Genomic DNA, 12,910 nt, shown 5'->3' with positions numbered 1-12,910 from the left:
AGGTCTTGGTTCTCAATTTTTCCCCTTGTCCTGTCCCTCCCTTCACCCCCTTCTCCCCTCCCCATTTACAAATGCTTTATTTCCATTTTTTCATTTTCTCATATATTTTTCTTTTCCCTTATTCCCTTTCCCCTATCCTTCCCACTTTCCCTACACCTTTAGTTATTTTCTTCCCATTTCACATTGTTAATTATCCCATTAGATCTGAAAAAAATCAATATTCATTTTTTGAAAATATTAATAGCAATTTCTCAAAAGATTTTCCCTTTTTTGTCTTGCATTTTTGTTTTGTTTTGAGACAGTGTTTTGATATATAGTTCAGACTGGCCTTGAACTCACTATGTAGCCCAGGGTGACCTCAAATGGGAGGTAATCCTCCTGCCTCAGCCTCCCACATGCTGAGATTACAGGCGTGCACCACCACAGTTGGCTACTAAAGTTTTTGACTGCACAAAACAGACAATACTTCTAAAATGCTTAGAATAACACTAAGCATGCATAAAGTCGGACACACTGGATAAATTATTATTGTGTCTGTCATCATAGTCAGGCAACACACGGAATTAGGGCTTAGTACTGGACTTCATCAACATCTTTATTACTGAATGTGACAGTAAGAAATACTAATCTTCACTGGAAAATTATGGCTCTCTTGTGGGGTGGTGGGAAAAAAGAAGGTACAACCAGATAGCAGTATTCCCTGGTCTTATTTTTCTCTTTGAAAGTTGGTTGAGAAAGATCAGACTGTGGCAAGGGGTATTGGCAAAGTTTGTTTATGTGTATTGGGGGATAGAACGTGAAGTATGGGGTAGAATTCCTCATCTATGATGATTAGAATTTCAGATACCAAATTTCACAAACTGGCTCCATTCCAACTACCCCGAGTGTGTGCCTGAATTCAAATAGCATAGTTAAGGAGAAAAGAACAGCGAAGCTGTGAAATGTGCAATTAATGAACTTCTCAAATACCATGACTCAAAGAAAAAAAAAAAAGCTTTAAATGAAACAGAAAACCATGTGTTAACTGAAATTCTATCCTCTGATACTCTGAAAGCTACTTGTCCAGAAGTCTTCCTAACACCAAAAATGCTTGAGATTTTCTTAACAAATGTGTATCACTTCAGATGAAAATAGTTAAAATTGAAGCGAGTGAGAAAAAAAGAGAAGTGAACAGATGGTACGTAAGTATAATGATGATCCAATTGTACCATATTACAAATGAGCTATCACAAAACCAGACACTTCTACATAATGGAGCAAAGCACTTCTCTGATCCCCTCCTCTGTTTTATGTCCTTCCCACTTTACGAAAATCGCAAACAAATGAAACAACTCACCAGAAAGTGTGACATAGAATTACTCGTGCAACACATATCCTTCTCATCCTCCACTGGAAAGGGAAGAGTGCCAGGGAGCACTTGGTGAAGATGTGACGTCTGAACACGATTTCTGTGACCCTCAAGGACAAAGGGCTGAGCACTGGGAGGACCTTCAGAGAAGCAAAACACCCCAGTACTTCTCCTTTCCTCACCTTTTCAGGGAGGTTGGACATTTCACCTCTCTCTGCGGCAGCCATGTTGTTTTCTGGTATCTTTTCTAATTTCCTTGAATTGTTGATAGGAATGACTTCAAAATACTTTATCTCCTTCACGTGTTCTCACCCAGTTTGAAGTAAATATGTTGTCTGCACTCAATAGTACAGAAGTTCTGTGAGAACTTCACAGTGGTTAGGTGAAGCCCTCTCAACTGGTTTGAATCAGTACTGGGAATATTAGCTTCAACATCAAATTAGTTTCAGTGATTGTCAACAAGTATTTCCGGAACATCTAGTCAGCTTTGAACTCAGTTTAGCAGAAAGCCTCCGTGTTCTTGGGGAGCCCTGAAGTTTCCATGCACAAAAAAATCTGTCAATCACCCTGGCACCCTGAACTGCAGTACTGAAGAATGTCCACGGGCTTTTCTGAGTGTCTCCCTCAGATGTAAAATCACCCCCGATTGAGGTGCTGTTAAAACCAATCCTTTTACCTCAAGGAGATTTCCATTCAGTCAGGAGAAAATAGTGCACACATTAGGCAGTTAAATCATTAAGAGCTCAAAGCAGAACATGACCATGATGACAATAGTGTCTCAACTATCTGAAATCTGAAACGGCATACTATTTGTGTCCTAATAATTTTTTATTTGTTGTACATTTTCTTGCCTCATTCTTGATTTTCATCTTATGCTGTTTTCCCAGCAAATCTAAATTAAGAATCAAACGAGGGCCGGGGATTTAGCCCAGTGGTTCCTACACCTGCCTCGCAGGCGCAAGGACCTGAGTTCAATTTTGGTACAAAAAAAAAAAAAAAAAAAAAAAAAAAACCAACTTGGAAGTATTGCTTATGCTCTTTGTGCTTTAATTTAAATTATAATGTCAAATGTCTAATATTAAGGAAAGAGGTATCACATGGAGTCTGGGGTAAGCTCTCAGGAAATTAAGGGTACTTACTGATATCACTGACTTTCTGTCACTGTGGTTATGTGTCATTCCCCATTAAATATTTATGGAAAGTTTTCTCTGGAAGACGTTATCTTTTCTCTCCTACTTGTTATTTGAGAGCCAAATCTCTTTCCCTTCTTAAAGATAGAAGATAGAAAATACTCAATGTCTTATCTTTTTTAAAAATAGGGCATTGGAGACAATCCTGAAAGGAAAGAATGCAGATGCAGGTGGGTATAATGTTTCTGGGAGAAGTTCGATTCCAAGGTGAAAATAGAAACTGTTAAGACCAGTTCTTCTTTTTTCTTCATCTTGGTCACATGAAAATACAGCACCTGAAGATAAAGCAGGTGTTTTGGTGTTCAGCCAGTGGATGACAACAACATTTTATAAATGACAGGGGTGAAAAATAAACGGTCTAAAGTACATGGTGTGGTAACTATGGAGCAGAATTATTCAACCCTGTGTCCTCCTGCTTCCATCTTTGTTGTTAGGGAAGATTGTAAAAATCCTCACAGAGAACCCTCTGTTAGAAACGTTTTCTGTGAGTTGAAGCCAAAACATCCCCAGTTAATATTCTCTACCATAATCAAGACATTGTACCAAAAACAAACAAAAAAACATGGATTTAAAAACCAGTGAAAGAAACAAAAAGGAAGACAATTTCCATCTTTGGGTAATGCCCTGTAACATTATTGGAGATATTCTGTTTCTAGTATTAACAGTATGTCTTTAAAATAATTGTCAGCACAGATTGGACACAAATAACAGTATCTGTCCACTGGGTCTAACTAAGTCTAAAGTGGATTGAGTTGTGTCCAACAAATTCATATGCTGAATTTCAATCCCCGGAATATCTCAATATGGCCTTATTTGGAGGTTGGGTCCTTACAGAGCTAGTTAAAGTAAAGTAAGTTTGGGTTCAGTCCTAATCCAATGTAATCAGTGTCCTTATAAAAGGGGGGATTTTATTTTACAGATATGCAAGGAGGGAATGCCAGGTGAAGAGACTTAGGCAAAAGGTGGCTATCTACAAACCAAGTAGAGAGACTTGGAACAGACCCTTCCCTTAGAGCCTTCAAAAGGAGCTAATCTTTGTTACATCTTTGTCTTGGGTTTCTATCCTTTGGAATCCTCTCCTTCCTAGTTAAATGTGCCTCTGTCTTTTAAAGCGCAGGAAGAAAACCTTGATTGTTTATTCTTTCCCATTCTACATTTTATCAGTTGGCACTACTTTCAAATTTACTAGAATCTCATAGTTTGAGATTTTTGTTTAGGTTTGGCTCTAATTAAAATTTTACTAGACTCTCATGGTTTCCATTGCCTTTTGCTCATCAGTCACTATTGCCTTCTTTCTGATTATAGCAAAAAATATTGGTTTCTTTTGGTTTCACTCCTCTTTCCGTTAGAGGAAGCAGATCGAGCCTATTAAAATATGAGTCACTTCATGATACTGTTCAAAAATGTCCATTTGCTTATAAAAGACTCCATTAAAATCCAAGTTTCCCAGATGGACATAGACGTCTTCATGTCCAGCCTCTTACTTTTCTCTTAGTATGTTTTTAATCAGCTAAGGTCAGAGGAACATCCTGGACGATCTTTGGAGAGTCCGTCACTCTTCATTTCATTTGCAGCTTGTCTCTTTGGATCACTATTTCCCCCCAATTTGCTGGGCTCACTCCTTTACCTCCTCTAGGTATTTCATTTGAAAAGCCCTAATTTTCCTAATGAGATCTTTCCTGAGTACTTTATTTAAACATCTAATTGCTGTCTGCTCTGAACCCTAGCCATAATCTACTCCTTCCCTGCATTCTTACTTGTATCAATAGCATCTGTTGCCATAGTTATACTACTTATGTTTGTTATTTATTTGACTGATGCCTGTCTCCCTATTATATTGCAGTCTTTTGAAGGTAAGGATTCTTTTTTTCTGCTTTGCTAAATTAACTGTTCTGTTTTTAGAGCACAGAACAGTGCCTAAGGAATGTAGGCACCCAAAAAACATGTAAGCAGTGAGTGCATGAACAAAAAACTTATTTCACTGTCATATATTACAAAAAAAGTATCTCCAGGGTATTTGAAATTATCAAGATAGTTCTATGGTTTTTAGGAAGTTATTGTAAAAAAAAAAAGTAAAGCAACTGTCCCTGCAGTATATATAATGTTCTAAAGCCAGTGAATAAATAATTAAGTGCTTCCTATGTGCAAATCCTTGCTATAATATAAGATCATATTTTCAAATTTAAGACCATGAACATATTAGGGGTTTAATGAAATTTCACTCACAGATTTAAAGCAAGGATATAGTATAACTTTAAACACCACACTTTGTGACTACCTGGGCGAATATTATTTGTATTGCTGTTTTTCCCTCTTTATTGAAACCTTGTTCATATGTCCTTGGGTTTCATAATTATCCAAGTGGATAGGTAGCTTTCTCAGTAAATAAATTATAGTATTCTTTCTTTCTCTTTTTTTTTCTTTTTGACGTTTTCTTGTTTTTACATTTTTATCAGTACATGCTTATAGTACATAATGTTTATGTTTCTTCGAGTTTGTACCTGTACATAACACATCTGAATTCCTTTTTCACCCCCTTTCCCTCTCCTCCCTCCACCTCTTGATCCTCTTCCTATTTGAGAAAGTTCTATCTCCCTACTTCCTATTATCTATTTTTATTTTGCTCTTTATTTAAGGTTTGGGTTTCTAAAGCAAGTAGCAGACTCCACTTTTGTTGCTGCATAGTTTTATCAAGCTAGTGTGTAGGAGGTAAAGTAAAATGAATTTGTTATAGATTTACATTCTTATAATAATAGAATTTGTTTGAGACTTCTTAGAACATTAGTACATATAGCACAGAAGCAGTGTGTGCATGTTTTCCTTGTGTCTTTGCTGGCTATAGACAGAAGCTCTGTGATTTCAAGCCCTGTCAATTGCTGTAGACTCAGGCATCAGTATTTTCAGGGGGATTCTAAGCATAGTTGTGGACTTCATTTAAGGGGCATCAAACCATCAAACACAGGTGTATTTAAAGTCGATATGCAATGATTTTCAGAATTCAAATACCTAAAAGGCTTCCCTTCACTCTTGGGTCTAAATCAGGCCTTTAAAACAAACCAACACTGTATCTGGTTTACATCATTCTTGGTGAAAGCAAAGGTTTTTTGTTTTGTTTTATTTTGTTTTGTTTTTGGTCTTTGGTGAATGTGAATGGGCAATGTGGCAAGGAGGAAAAATAAATGTTCTCCAAAGTGATACAGGAGACATGAAAGCAAATACTGAAACTATAGACTTCTGGCAAATAATAACCATGGAGATTCTTGCCAAAGATTTTGCAGTGAAACGGTGTACAACTCTTTCGAATAAATCTATATAGAATCACAGATGAAGACTCTTGGACAATCCCCCCTCTGCCTCTCTCCATGTCTGAGTATCTCCCCTTCTCCTTCCTCCTTCTCAAACTAATTTAAAGTTGTGGAACTGTTCCTTTTCTGTAACTCATAATCAAGGGGCAGGCACCCATTTCCCTTAATTCTACAGAATGTGTATTCCGGGACTAATTAAAACCCCCGTTTCTTAGCTTAGAACTCTTGACTCTTTTTTTTTTTTAATTTTATTTTTTGATCAGGTCTTCTAGAAGCAGAATCTGAGATAGGGATTCTTACGCAAGCAAAACTTTAAGGAAGAGAGTTCTCAGCAGAGACTGTAAGGAGCAGAGGGAAGCAGGAGAAGGCAGAAGGAGAAGCTAAGCCAGGCTGTGATTTCCAGCGACACACAGCCTTGCTCGATCTGAAGACAAGCTACGGAGTTTCTCTAGAATGTGTCGCTTCTGCTGTGGAGCCAGCTCTCTGCTTTTGTGTCAGCGATTGCAGGCTGTCACTGTGAGGGCGGATTCCAGTACAAGCCGCTACCTTCAGCCAAGGGCGATTTCCAGGGAACAGTGGCTGTGAGCCGCTATTACTCACCCTCATGGCAGCTGAGAGGCAGATGCAAGAGCCGAGTAAAGGGAGTGTAGATGGAGCAGTGAGAAGATGTGGTACTCATGCTCCCGTGTTCTGGCTTCCCCCATTCATTCTTTTCCGTCTTTGTTCATCTTTCTCTCTCTTGTAAACTCTCTTTTGTTTTCTTCTTTCATAGTGCTAGAGTTTAAGGAACTGCCACTTCTTTAACCTCCTCTTGAGGAACCAGATAATGGTTCACTACGAGATGCTTCAGACAACTGGCGGAGTAGAATAACGTTTATTTAACTATATCTGCATCTGGAGTGGATCCTCTTGGCTTCTCCCCGGTAACTGTTCCCACTTCCTTTCTTTCCTGTGCCCAAGGCTTGTGTTCCTTTGCAGAGCCTGGAAAGCTGGGCGCTCCCTTCCCCAGCCTCTCTTTGTTTTCATGTCCTGGCCGGGGATGGAAGAAATCTTGGGAGGACTCATAGAGGAGGAAAATCACCTTGGCCTTGCTGTGACGTTTCGATGCTAGGAGCTACTTCAGACACTTTACCAGCCCACGACCAAGCCCACAGAAGCTCAGCGAAGTCGTGCTGCCAGCGTGTCCCTGAGGTAACCCTTGGACTTGCTGTGGACTTTCATCACTATGGATGAGTAAAATAAAAGCTCACTCTATTTTTGTGATAAAACCTCGATGTGAGAATGTGGGTAAGTCTCAAGAATTACATAGATCAGCTCCCTCTTCTCCAAATTGTTGGCAGCTGAGCACAGCCAGCTGCATGATAGTACATTGTGGACTTTTCCCAAGAAAGAAAACAGGAGGCATCAGTGGTCCAGTTTCTAAGGTGAGAAGGAATAGGAAGCTCAAGAATGCAACCGATGGGGATCTGAGCAGCTGATCTTCTATGCCTGGACACAGGTAGCTCTAGGGGACATGGCAGGAGAGGTCTGTTTTGTGGGTACTTTCTGCACACCAGGGCAAGGTGTCTGTAGAGCCCAGACTCTGTCCCAGCTGCCAGTCACTCTTGTGCCCTGGAGGAAATGAGTAAGGGTGGGAGAGAGGATGCAATGGGCACCTCTCATACTCTGTAAGAGGGAGCAGTAGTCTTGGTTTCATTTCCTTTGGCCAACAATGAAGTAAAGAATGAGAAAGAGACTCTGTCAATAAATAGCAATAACAATAATAATTATATGACAATATTGTGTAAGATCCACTTCACTGCAAACTTTGTATTCTGTGTTGCCTCAGCTTCCGAGTAATTCCAGAAATCTGGCCCTAGTCTTGCTCTCCGAAGCTCCTTGTACTCTCTTCTCTTCAGAATTCCTCTGCTTTGTTGAGGTCTGTACAAAATCCAGTATTCTGCTCACACACCTCTTCCATGGATTCAGTGAGCAATGTTCCCCTCAGTTGCTGAGCTTTCCTGCTTTCTCCCCTTGTTTATGTGGAAGCCAAGGACAAGGAATCAGGGTGACAGCAGTGGACACAGGGCTACTGAAGGAAAGCCATGCTTTTTTATTCCAAGTGCATTAAGCTTGGGAATGCTTATTGGTTTCACACATTTAGATAAATTAATTAAATAGAAGGGAATTCAAATGATTGTTCTTGCAGAACATTTCCTATGGAAGACTGGTTCTCTGATATATTAGTAGATGTCTCTGAGATATTAGTAGAAATGAGTTTCATAAGCACATACATTTAGAAAAGCTCTAGAGTTAACTAAATTTTTAAATTTCACTTTAAGGACTTTTCAAGACTTTTAACCTTAACTGTAACTTCTCAAAATGGGACGCGGCCTGTAGAGTTTCACGCAATTAGCCAGTCATGAGTCCGACTGGGTAAGGAGTGCTTCTTAGTATTTAGAATGAATATTTTATGGAATTTACTTTGAGAAATGCTTCCCCAGAAGACATGAATAACTTTCTTTCTTAGTATCATTAATGACCCAGTTACTAATGTGACAACAAGTGTATTCATCAGCAAAAGTTCTACCTCAGTCACATTGATGTAATTCTCTCATTTATATAAGTAATACTTGATTTTTATACATGCTGTAAGGCCATACACTTTTTCTTTTGCAGGTGAGTTAGTCCCTTGTTTTCTTGCTTCAAGTAATCCATCCAAATATGTTCAAAAGAATACTTTAACAAAGATGAGAAATATACATATCACTAAGCCCTAAGACAACCAAGAGAAAGAAATAAAACAAAAAAAACCAAAATAAATGTTATAAATCACTGCAGTGATCTAGATTTCTGGCTAACTCTAACTAAAAGCAAGTACTGTAAATATATAAGAAACTATAAGGGATACGATAAAAAATTGGTTTTCTTTTTTGAGAATGAATTATAAATATTCTCTGCAGTTTCACCACTAATGTGTACATTTTATAGGGCAAAGTTTCAAGAGCAGAAGAGTACTTTCACAGTTACATGAAAATATCTAAAAGGTGTGAGGATCGAGAAATGCTACAAAGCTCAAGATAGGAGGAAGTGCGCTGGGTTTGGAACTGAGAGAAGACAGCAGCAGCTCTGACATTGTTTAGAAGGGAATGTACACTCTTGGAAGGGATTTCTGGCTTATTAGCATTTCTGTTTCTAGATCATTCTATTTCAACCCATTCATATTTCTAAATGGATGTCACCACTTTAAAAGCATTTGAAAATAATTTATCAGAGCTACATGTTTTTGGTACATGGGAGTGATTGAAAAATTTGGTGAATGTGGTCAGGAAGGACGGGATAGCCGGGCGTGGTGGCGCACACCTATAATCCCAGCACTCCGGAAGCTGAGGTAGGAGGATCGCTATGAGTTTGAGACCAGCCTGGGCTACATAGTGAGTTCCAGGTCAGTCTCAAGTACATAGTGAGACCCTGTCTCAAAAAACAAAAAACAAAACAAAACAAAACAAACAAACAAAAAAAGAAGGATGAGATAATAACAATGACACTAAAGGCGATGGGGACTCTTGAATACTTTGAATGATATTAATGACGGTGTGTCCTCTACTGTGTTAGAATATTCTATTTAAATGTTCACGGTTATTTTGAGGACTCATTGTGCATATTTTTCCTACATGAATATTTGCTCTGGTGTCTTCAAGGAATGAATGACATAATTATGCATTGAACATGATTTACTGGATATTTCAGGAGCTACAAGAAAGAGAACCAATGAACCTAGAGGATGTAAGATAAAAGGTGAGGTGGGGATCATTACCTAGCTAGTTATTTGTATATATTTATATAGTTTGGGGGTTTGTGTAAGTATGTGTATATGTCCTTAGAAAGAGGTGTTCTAGTCCAGTTTGTGAAGATTTTTCTTTACAAAGCTCTAGTTCAGGTAGAACTTGATAAGGTTTGGTAATTGGGAGGCGGTATCTCTTACTGCTCAGATATCTGTCTGCCTTGCTCAGCACAGCCGACTTTGCCTCTTCTTCCCTGGACCTGAGGATTTGTTATTGTACCAGGCAAGGTCATCTCACACGCACTGACTGCTGGCCTTTTCCACAAATCTCTTCCAAAGAAATATCTGAGATGGGCCAGAGCTTTATTTCCTTCTCAGATACATAATTATTCAGGTTTTAATTAAAATATTCTTAAAAATGAGTGTTTTGGAGCCTTGACACTTGCATTTTGGCTAAGTGATACTTTGCAGCAAATATGGCAGCTGAACAACCATTGATTATCACATAGTTTCCATGGGTCAGCAGTTGAAGCGACTGTGGCTCAGTTGGTCCTCTGCTTGTAGTCTCACAGCTGCAGACCTTTCTGGAAACTCCAGAGGTGCATTAGATTCTAGGATCATTCAGGTTGTCCTTTGAATTTGATGCGAGGGGATTATAGATCTCAGGCTCCTGTTCCTTCATGAGCTGGTGGCTGATGGTCATTCTCAGCTTCTGCAATTCTCCCTCATTTGAAAGGCTTGTGGGGCCCTTCCAGCAGAAGTTGTAGGTCCAGAAGTCCTTACACTTCTGATTTCTCTGACCTTCCTCTTCTGCTTTATTGCTCTATCCTGCCCCTTCACCAACATCAATCTACTGACTCCATAGAGAAATTTCTTCATCTTTAAAGGTTCAGTCAACTAGATGGGGCTCAAATGTCCATTCCAACACAATGTCCCTATTTTAATATTCATAACCTTAATGTCATCTGCAAAATCTTTTCACAACAGTGCCTGCATTAGTGATGACCAGCAAGAAGATGGGAATCTTAGGGGGCACATCTTTATAAATTCTGCCCACAAAAGCAGCATAATTTGAAATATGATTAAATGAGGATAATTGTAATCCTTACATATGAATAAAAAGTAAGTGTCATTCTTTCTCTCTGATTCTTTCATTTACTGATTTGGCCACTGTTTTTGGGAAAACCATTTATTATTTGCCTTGTGCTGAGTGAGACACATAATACAATAGTAGAACTAGATCTGTGCTGTTCATTGTGGTAGCCCCCAGGTACCTAGGTAGCTATTACAAACTTTAAAATGTAGTTGAGACTGAAGAATGGAATTTTTCATTTTATTTTTAATTTAAATTAATGTACCAATAAAGGTTTATATTTGTCTAGTGGCATATGTTGACAGCACAGATACGGACTATTTTGATAATTGTAGAAAGTTCTACTGATAGCGCTGTGCTGAACAAGTAAAGTTGCTGCTCTCAGTTTATATCATAGTATGAAGTAAGCAAACCTTTTTGAGGTGGGTCAGACAGTAAATATCCTAAGCCATATGGACCAAATGCTTTCTGTTTTTAACTATTTGACTTTTTCTATTGTTTTTGAAAGCAGGCATAGACATTAATAAATGAGTCAGTGTGACTGTATTTTCTAATAAAACTTTATTGTCAAGTACACATGAGGGATCACGTTTGGCCGATGATTGTACATTCTGTTTCTAATGAGGATAATTCCTAAAGCATTTAACTGGATGCTGTTGCTAAGCCCCAGTTTGTTAAAAATCTTTGCTTTTGCTGGTAGACCAAATATTCTAACAATGTTCCATCTAGCACATTGTATTGAGTTTTGGCATTTCATTAATTTGCCAGAGTTACCATACCAATATACCTGGTGCTTTTAAAGACTTGGTATCTTAAACAATGGAAATTTATTTTCTCATGGTCTTAAACTTACAGAGCTAGTTTTCAGTTCTCCTGAGACTTCTCTCCCTGCTTGCACATTGCTCCTTCCCTCTGCATGCTCAGGTGCTCATCCCTCTGGGCACTCACATGTCTCCTGTCTATATTTCTTGATCTTGTAAAGACACCAATCAGATCAGACTAGGGACCACATGAATGGCTTCACTGTAACTCATTCACTCCTGCAAAGGTCTTATCTCCAAGTATAATTAGCTTTAAGAACACTGGGAGTTAGAACTTCAGTGAGTGAATTAGGGGGAAGCAAAATTCAGCTGGTATTATGCCTTCAGTATAGAATAGTGCTTGCTAAATGTGGCAAAAAATCCAGCCTACTCAAGAGCCTAGCAATGTGTCCCTAGTTGTTCTGTAGGGGACTCAGGTGAATAAATTTGGAATATGGATGGGGAAATGAGATTTTTTAAGTTCCCTGGATAGGAAAGATAATCAACCAGTTGGGAACTACTGCTCTATCATATATCCAAATGCAACTTATTAAGAAATTTAGACCGGTGTAAGTAATGTATCACATGTAACTCTTCAAGGGCCTGGTGTTTGCATCTCTAAGCACCAATTCTGAAAATCAATTTAGTTTAAATTCTCATACTTTTTCCTAACCTATGAAAATTTTGAGTAAGCAAGGTGCCCTTGGGAAAAGACAAACTCTTTCAGAGATGGTACCAGGACCCTAAAATAGAGGACATTTGTTCCATCTGCTTTACTACAAGAGGTGCTATGTGTGTGCATGATGATGATGATGGTGAGGAAAAGGAAGACTTTGCTTTTGATTTTAAGCATTATTTTAAAAAATACAAACAATTAAAATCTTTACTTTGCAATATAAAGCTCAAAACTAGGAAACCACAGGCTGCCTACCCATCTTCCCTTTGTAACTCTTAATCACAGTGTATCAACATGAGTAGGTTAAGAAATAGATTAACAACGCCCCTTTCTGGGTGGATTTGGGGATGAGTGACAGGTAGGTTAGTTGAGCTAAGCAAAATGATTCACAACGTGAAAAGGTTTCAATCAGTAATCCAGGAGATTTAAATGATATTGAAAGTCAGAAGAAAAGAACAACAGAAAAGAACAACAGAAGGGCAGAGTTTCAAAGTTAGGACTTTGGGATGCTTTCAAACACCTACTACTCAGGGTTTTCTTAAAAATGCCAAGAACATTAAAAATGGGTCCAACATAGCCAGGTGTGGTAGCACAAGCCTGTAATCTCAGCACTTGGGAGGCTGAGGCAGGAGGATTACTGTGAGTTTGAGACCAGCCTGGACTACGTAGTGAGTTCCAGGGCAATCTCAAGTACATAGTGAGACTCTGTCTCAAAAAAAAAAAAAAAAAAAAAAA

At 38.6% G+C, this 12,910-nt stretch overlaps 1 long non-coding RNA gene across 4 annotated transcripts in view; it reads left to right on the top strand.

The window, feature by feature from the left end:
* Positions 1 to 6,197: 6,197 nt before the first annotated feature.
* The window catches only part of LOC104853677, an 8,323-nt gene continuing 1,610 nt past the window's right edge, over positions 6,198 to 12,910 (top strand). Inside the window, exons 1-3 of one of the 4 annotated variants that reach the window (XR_004517538.1) lie at positions 6,198 to 6,514; positions 6,616 to 7,034; positions 9,524 to 9,620. This is a non-coding gene — a long non-coding RNA (uncharacterized LOC104853677). Of the gene's footprint in view, positions 7,035 to 9,523; positions 9,621 to 10,593; positions 10,820 to 12,910 lie in introns of those variants that run through there. The other 3 variants (XR_777856.2, XR_004517537.1, XR_004517536.1) reach the window with 3 other exon arrangements.

The sequence above is a fragment of the Fukomys damarensis genome, unplaced genomic scaffold (assembly GCF_012274545.1).
Source record: "Fukomys damarensis isolate Sample0158 unplaced genomic scaffold, DMR_v1.0_HiC HiC_scaffold_16, whole genome shotgun sequence".
NCBI classification, from domain to species: domain Eukaryota; kingdom Metazoa; phylum Chordata; class Mammalia; order Rodentia; family Bathyergidae; genus Fukomys; species Fukomys damarensis.
Note: the sequence above shows the minus strand (reverse complement) of the source record. Positions and strands in the feature narration are given on the sequence as shown.